At 42.0% G+C, this 7,992-nt stretch overlaps 1 pseudogene; it reads left to right on the top strand.

Moving 5' to 3' along the window:
• The first annotated feature begins 6,888 nt into the window (after window positions 1–6,888).
• Window positions 6,889–7,655, top strand: LOC147421344 (trifunctional UDP-glucose 4,6-dehydratase/UDP-4-keto-6-deoxy-D-glucose 3,5-epimerase/UDP-4-keto-L-rhamnose-reductase RHM1 pseudogene; annotated as a pseudogene).
• Window positions 7,656–7,992: the final 337 nt, after the last annotated feature.

The following is a 7,992-nucleotide window of genomic DNA, read 5'->3' as shown; positions in this document are numbered from 1 at the left end:
CCATATGCAGGGCATAGAGGTATTCAACCTACTCTCCGGGGAGTAGAGACGTATTTCTATTGGCCTACCATGAAAGTGGACATACAAGAGTATGTTTCAAAATGTGTAGTATGCCAAAAGACCAAGTATGATAGAGGGAAGCAACCTGGATTACTCCAGCCATTGCCTATTCCAAATTCACCATGGGAGAGTATATCCATGGATTTTATCTTTGGATTACCCAAGTCTATCCATGGGAATACAGGAATATGGACAATAGTCGACAGGTTTAGCAAGCAAGCACATTTTATTCCTGTCAAAAAGACTATTAAGGCACATCAAATGGCAACTCTCTTCATATCTCAGATTTTCAAACACCATGGATTACCCACATCCATCGTGTCAGATAGAGATCCTAGAATGACCAGTAATTTCTGGAAAGGTCTCTTTGAAAATCTAGGAACAAGATTGAATTTCTCTTCGGCCTATCACCCACAAACGGATGGCCAAAGTGAGATAGCCAATCTTACGATACTCGATCTACTCAAGACTTATGTTACCAAAGTAGATCAACGCTCACAATGGGAAAAGTATTTACCGCTAGTAGAGTATGCCTACAATAATACTGTACATACTTCTACGGGCAAAGCACCTTTCGAGATCATAGAAGGAAGACCTAAAAGTCCCTTGCTACTGAAAGTACATGGGAAGATCTTCGCCGCCGATGAGTATAGCCGTGACCTACAAGAATCTTTTCAAAAGATTAGGGAGGCTATAGCCATCTCTCAACAAAGGCAAAAAGCTGCTGCTGATAAGCACAGAAGAGCCTTAATGCTCAAAGAAAATGATTGGGTCTTACTCAAGTTTCCTAAGGCTCGATTAAGGCAAACGACGGGCAAAAATCCTACGGGCCATCAAAAGTATTATGCTAAACTAGCAAAAAGATACTATGGTCCTTTCCAAATCTTGAAGCCTATCAATGAGACGGCTTATCAACTCAAGTTGCCCAACCATTGGCTTATACACAATGCCTTTCATGTAAGCTTACTTAAGCCCTACAAAGGAGAGCCACCAATTGAACCAATTATTGAAGACCCTCCCGAAGTTGAAGACCAAGAAGAGGTGCTACAACCCGAAGCTATCCTTCGGCATGAAGACAAGGTACTACGACATGGTAAGATTATCCGACGGAATCTTATTAAGTTCAAAAATTATCCTTTTGAAGATGCTAAATGGATGCAAGGAGTACAAATTAAGGATAGTATGAACCTTGTCAATGCTTACAATGCTACATTAGAGTAAGCAAATGTACAAATTTCTTTTAAATAACTCATGTTTTTGTCTTATATGACTAGTCCTCTTTTTAATTGTGCACAAATTTAACTAGTATGCATGCTTAGAATCATGTTTGTGATGACGACGTCTCTCAAACACCAAGTAGAATTTGTCACTCTACCTTGGGAGAATGAAATGGACTAAAGAGCAGACATGCTTGTGGCAGCTATGTCTCCCAAGCACCAAATGGATTAGTCATCCATCTTGGAAAGATGTCGTAGGGTAAAAAGGGATCCTTTACCCGCTAAGTACGATTGACTAATGACTAAGACTATCTCTTCTTACCTCATAGTCGAGGACGACTATGATTTCAAGAGAGTAGACATGTCATAAAATCTAATATCTAACTAGCCCAAATGATTTTCTCATATTAAATTGATCACTTAATGTGGGAGAATAAACGGGAACAAGTGTTAAGATATAGGTATGTGCTTATAGATCTATCTCAACACGGGGCCAATGGTAAAGGGGCCCAAAAGGGAGATGGTCTATCAAAGAGCAAGGCTAACCAATGGAGCATAAGACCTTAGGGTTAGCTTCATTGAAGACCTCCAATAAATGTGTGTAAAAGTCCTTTGACCTTAAGTAAGCTAGGGCTGAGCTTGAGGTGGGAACCCGGCCCAAGCTCGAGGTGCTTGTCCTGCTTGAGGTGCTTGTCATGCTTGAGGTGTTTTTCATGCTTGAGGTGCTTGATTAAGATGCTTGAGGTGCTTGACTGGCTCCATGCTTGAGGTGCTTGACTTGCGGCATGATTAAGGTACTTGAGGTGCCTTGAGAAGCTTGCCTGAGATGCTTGTGGGAACACCCCCTAGTTCAAGTGCTTTGTCATGCTTGATGAGTAAGGTGCTTGATCACCTAAAGTCAAAATCATTCCTACAAGAGGGGGGGCGAGCCCTTTTCCTAGGAGCTAGAGAGAGAACAACCACTCTCACACACAAGGGAAGCCCCAACTTGAAGAGGCAGCAAGGACACATGTCAGGCCCCTACCCATGTTACCTTCATGTGTTGCTTGAAGCCTATTGGCTAAGCTTCAAAGGGGTCCAATGATAAATTACATGAATTATCTAATTGTTTTAGCATTTATCAAGTCCTCTCTCTCAAAGGGGAAAGGGGGACACTTGTCCCAAGGCTACCCATGTTGCTTGTAATGGCTCCTGCTTGTGATTGGCTAGGCCTGGAGGGGTCCAATGAGCTTCAGGCATGAGCTACAAGGGGGGGTCGACCCAAGCAAGCTAGGGGGGTGCCTAGGGGGTATACTCACCCACACACACTCACAAGCACTCTCATTGTGTGCTATGCAAAGTGCAAGAGCTCCCTCTCCAAGCAAGTAGAGGTTGAGAGCCTACACCAACACTCTTGGCTATGGAGTGCAAATCCAACCAAGAGCCATGCTTCAATGCTTAAGCTTGCCATCTCCTTCTTCTTCATTACTATGCTATTATGTATGCTAGCAACAAGAGTATGATAAGTGAGGAACTAATTCTTTCTCTTACGAAATGTTTCTTCTTCCTCTTCCCTACCCTCATTCCCTGCTAGCTCTCTCCACCTTCGAAGGTGTTTGAGGTCTTGGGACTGAGGCTTGGGATAGTTAAAGCTTTCTTCAAGTTTATGTTATGTTTGTGGTGCATGAAGCCTTCCATCTTCATGGCATCACCTAGGTCACAAGGAACACAAAGACTGTATTGTAACAAGTCTCTCTTTATGGGAGAAATCATAATACAAATGCCTATTGGAGGGGCGACCGGCTCCACATAAATCCGGTCCTCAATTGTTGTCATGTTCTATAAACTCTCTCTCTTGCAAAAGTATTGTCTATGCCAAGTTAACTAATTGCTATGATTATGTTGCTATCTTCAATTATGTCTACCCGCTATGCTCACAAAATCATTTCTTGAAAGTACTCTCATTAAATTCCGCTATTCTCAAATTGAATAGGCAAATTCCATTACAAGACACGACAGAGAGACTCACGAATGCCTCTAAGTCTAGGAGAGAGCCTATCATAGTGCCAAATACAACAGATGAGACAATAGATGGGTTCCAGCCTAAAACATTGGTAGAAATGGGTAAGGATTGTAACGGTCTAGATGACCTGTGGAAGAAAATCCGTGATGCCAACGAAGCTAACAGGGTGATCTACCAAATGAATAGCACGATAAAAGAGCAAAATGAGATCTTACCTCCTATTGAATAATTTGAGGCAAGATCACAAATGAACTTTGATATGCATTCACAAGGGGTGGACTAGGGATCAATTAGTTTGGGGCACAGCCAACCAAACTTGCTGAAAACTCTACCCTCTTACCTAGGGGAGTATGAAGCCAAGTCTGAGGTGAGAGCAATCCCATCTCAAAGACTTTCTTCTAACAAAGTGATGGATTCACAAGGGTTGATTGAGTTATTGTCCACTCCTGTGGCATGCACAATCACATTAGCCGAACTTCTGGAATTAAGTCACGATGCAGATAACGAGTGTTCAGACAGCTCAAGCGAGCGTGGGGAGACAACCGCGAATATCAAGCTTTATGATTTTGCAAATCAACATCCTAAACGCCAAGAACGCTATAGAAAAAAAAGAGCAGAAAACAAAATTAGAGAGAACCTAATATTAGCCTAGGATAAAAGATAAAACTCACTATCTAATGATTGTCAAGGCAGAGGATTGTGTAAAAGACCAAATATCTGGAATTTTCTCAAGAGTTCGAAGGGAAAGGACACATGAGGAAATAAAACAAGCACGAAAAGCCAAAACAGAAACAAAATTTAAAAAATCTCAACAATCAAAACAAGAAACAACAGAAGACCGAGAATGGACCAAATTGGAGCGTAAAAAGAAATACCAAGAACTAAAACGGTCATTACGAGAGGTATGGACGACTGAGGGAGAAAGTGATGGTAAGTAGGAGTCAAAAAAAGGAAACATGAATGTACCATCCCACTATCAAAAATTCACCATCCAGGACAGAAAAATAATAATGACACCACCAGTTAGGGAAAGGATAAAGCAAAAATCTTAATTATGACGGACCGGAAAATGCAAAACGGATAGACCTCGCTGCACCAGGTGAAAAACCTCAGCCGGTCTATATCGCAACTGATTTAGAGCCTGAAGAAGAAGAACTGCTAACACAACTTCTCAAGAAGTATAAAGATGTGTTTGCATGGTCCTACAAAGACCTCAAAGGAGTTGATCCATTGATATGCCAGCATACAATACCGTTGAAATCAGATGCCAAACCTAGCAAACATCGTCCTTACACATATAATGACACATTTGCTAAACGAATCAAAGAGGGGATTGACAAGTTGATGGATGCTGAATTCATCTATGAAATCGAGCATACAGATTGGGTGTAACCCATTATGGTTATCCCAAAAAGAATGGAAAGCTACGAGTGTGTGTGAACCTCAAGAAGGTAAATATAGCCACCATAAGGGATAATTATCCCTTGTCGATCACAGAACATGTACTTGAGAGGGTGGATGGGAAACGGACTTATTCCTTCTAGATGGGTTTTCAGGGTATAATCAACTGGCAATTGCAATAGAGGATCAACACAAAACAGTGTTTGCCATAGAATGGGGAATATATGCGTATAGAGTTATGCCTTTTGGCTTAACCAATGCGCCAGCTACCTTTCAGAGGTTAATGACGCATGCGTTCAAAGAATACTTGAGAATATTCTTAGAAATATATATGGATGATCTTTGTGTACACTCTCTTCTACGAGAAGAACATATTGACCATTTACAAAAGGTATTTGAGAAATGCAGAACATATCTAATCTGTCTTAACCCGAAAAAGTGCATTTTTATGGTTAGGAAAGGCCTCATCTTAGGACATATTGTCTCAAGAAATGGCATAACCACTGACCTAGACAAAATCAAAGTCATAGTAGACTTGCCCAGGCCTACTAACGCGAAACAAGTGCAATCCTTCATGGGACACTGCGGATATTATCGAAGATTCATATATATGTATGCAGTCCTTGCACAACCTCTGTATCATTTGTTAGTCAGTTTTGACTGGACTAAGGAGTGTGAAACTTCAAACCTTGTATTAGCACCTGTACTTAAAGCACCAGATTGGAAAAAGATATTCCATGTTCACATTGATGCTTCCGCATATGCAATTGGGAGTATTCTGGCTCAACTTGGAGATGGAACAATGGATTCCCCAGTTTGTTATGCAAGCCGACAGTTAAATAGTGCAGAGAAGAACTACACAACCACTGAAAGAGAGGGGTTAGGAATGATTTATGCTGTAAAGAAATTTTGGCATTATTTGCTCACAAACAAATTTGTGTTCTTCACAGATCATCAAGCTCTTTTGTATCTGGTAAATAAACCATGCAATACTGGGATAATTGTACGCTGTTTTATTATATTGCTAGAGTTTGATTTCACAGTGGTGGTCAAAAAGGGTAAAACTCATCTACGGGCAGATCATCTTTCAAGTCTGCAAAACGGGGAAGCTCTTGAAGGAGTAGATGATGACATACCTGATGCTTATCTTTTCAAGGGGATTTGAGGGCATGGGAATGTGTCTTTCAATGATGTCTACCCATCCTAAAAGTTTTGTCTTGTTTGGATTTTGTTTGCTTGGTGAATCGAAAAGATTTTCTTGTGGTGTTGTAATTAGCATTTGTTGCCTCACATGCAGTTGAGTGTTGTTTTGAGTTAGATAGGGATTGAGTGTGTTATTTGAGATATTGAAAACCTCTCATAGCCTCCATGCACTACTGAGGTTGACTCCGTCCCGTGGTATGACATTTATGTCCGTGGTTCTTGCTATCTCTACAATAAGATAGTTGGCTTGGCAAGCAAAGGGATCAACAATAGATCACTTCAGCTAGCTATTCAAATAAAATTTGGTTACCAAAAAGAACACAAACCAAGTTCAAACCCAAACAGTCCCAAAAACCTTCTAAATGACAAATTTGGATACCTAGGGATACACTGAGGATTGAGGAAAACTTCATTGAGTGCCAAGAGTCCAAGTGCAAGCTTTTTCTCAACAAAGCAGACGTCAACCACAATATTCACCCACAACTACAAAAGCAAGAGGGATAGAAAGTGCTAATTTTTTATGTGCCCAAAATGTACCGCACATGACCGCATTGAGAGTGTCCAGCATGCCTCGTGTACCTTCATGTGGGAATGCACTTTTAGTAGAGGGGATATCAAAAGGTGTAACCGAAGGGGCATCGGGGATTTCAAAGGGTATTCCTATTTTCCTATATAATGGAGGAGTCCTCCTTGTACGCATCATCGGGTGTTCAAGCATTAATAGAGAACATGTCTTGGGATGTCTGGTTATAGCTTCTCTCTCTATCTCTCTCTCTTGCTGTCTTTATCTCTTTGTAATTCTTCTTTATCAACAACATTAAGGGTGTGTGGATGATGCTCTTAACACTTGGCGACCACGCGCGGAGCAGACTCCCCTTTGCTGATGAAGGAGGTGCAGAGGCAGTGAGGGTGTTGTTGGCCCTGAGCAGCTTGGTATTATGGTGATTCATCATGCACTGACAATGCATCACTATTGTGGTGGATAGCCTAAACCGGCACTTTGCGATGGGGTCCAATGTGATGCTTGGAGGAGCGCTGCTGAGGATGTGGCGTGCTGCTCAAAAAGTCTGTAAGTTCAACGGGCAAATACGATGCTTCATCCATGTGAGTACAGAGGAAGTTTATGGTGAAACAGCGGGGCTGATGCGATCGTTGGCAATCATGAAGCATCTCAGTTTTGCTGCCCACAAAACCCGTATTCTGCCACTAAAGCAGGTGCAGAGATGCTTGTCATGTCTTATGGGCGATCCTATGGTCTCCCCTTCATTACGACGAGGGGAAACATGTATGGTCCGAATCAGTTTCTTGAGAAGCTTATCCCAAAATTCATTCTTCTGGCCATGCAAGGAAAGCTCTTACCTATCCATGGAGATGGGTCCAATGTACGCAATTAACTTTTCTGTGAGGATGTTGTGGAGGCATTCAAGATTGTTTTGCACAAAGGTGATGTGGTACATGTGTACAACATAGGGACGCACAAGGAGCAGCGAGGGCTGGATGTGGCAAGAGACATATGCAAGTTGTTCAAGCTTGATGCAGAGAAGGTGATTCAATTTGTCGACAATAGGCCATTCAATGATCAACGCTACTTCTTGGATGACAAAAAGTTGAAAGGGTTAGTGTGGTGCGAGCGGACAACTTGGACGGAGGGCCTGCGGAAGACAATGGATTGGTATATGAAGCACCCTAGATGGTGGGGGGATGTGTCAGGTGCTTTGCTTCCTCATCCTTGCATGCTGGCAAATACGCAACTGCAAGGCACCCTAGTTTGACAAGCCGCCCAGAAACACCAGTTCCCTAGCGCCATACTGAAGAACGGTTTTCGGGCAGTTGGACTGTTGTGTTCCCATCAGGGTGCTGCGGTTTCTACGCACGTGTGCGGTGATGCGGCTCTTATAGAATGTGGTGGCTGCCTGCGTAGATAAGCTGAAAAAATAAAATAAAATAAAAATTATTAAATAATCCATACTCACCTGTTCACACACTATCATTATTCGCAAATAAAATCCATCTCAGCATTTCGCCAATAAACAAGAATGCAGTCAATACAAACTCTAAATGATGCGGTACATTGTGGAGTGCAAGTTGCAGCATCCAAGTTGTGGGTCC

Source organism: Adiantum capillus-veneris, chromosome 28 (assembly GCF_014529385.1).
Source record: "Adiantum capillus-veneris isolate H3 chromosome 28, ASM1452938v2, whole genome shotgun sequence".
Classification (NCBI taxonomy): Eukaryota; Viridiplantae; Streptophyta; class Polypodiopsida; order Polypodiales; family Pteridaceae; genus Adiantum; species Adiantum capillus-veneris.
The sequence above is the reverse complement of the archived record's forward strand: the minus strand, read 5'-3'. Positions and strand labels throughout refer to the sequence as shown.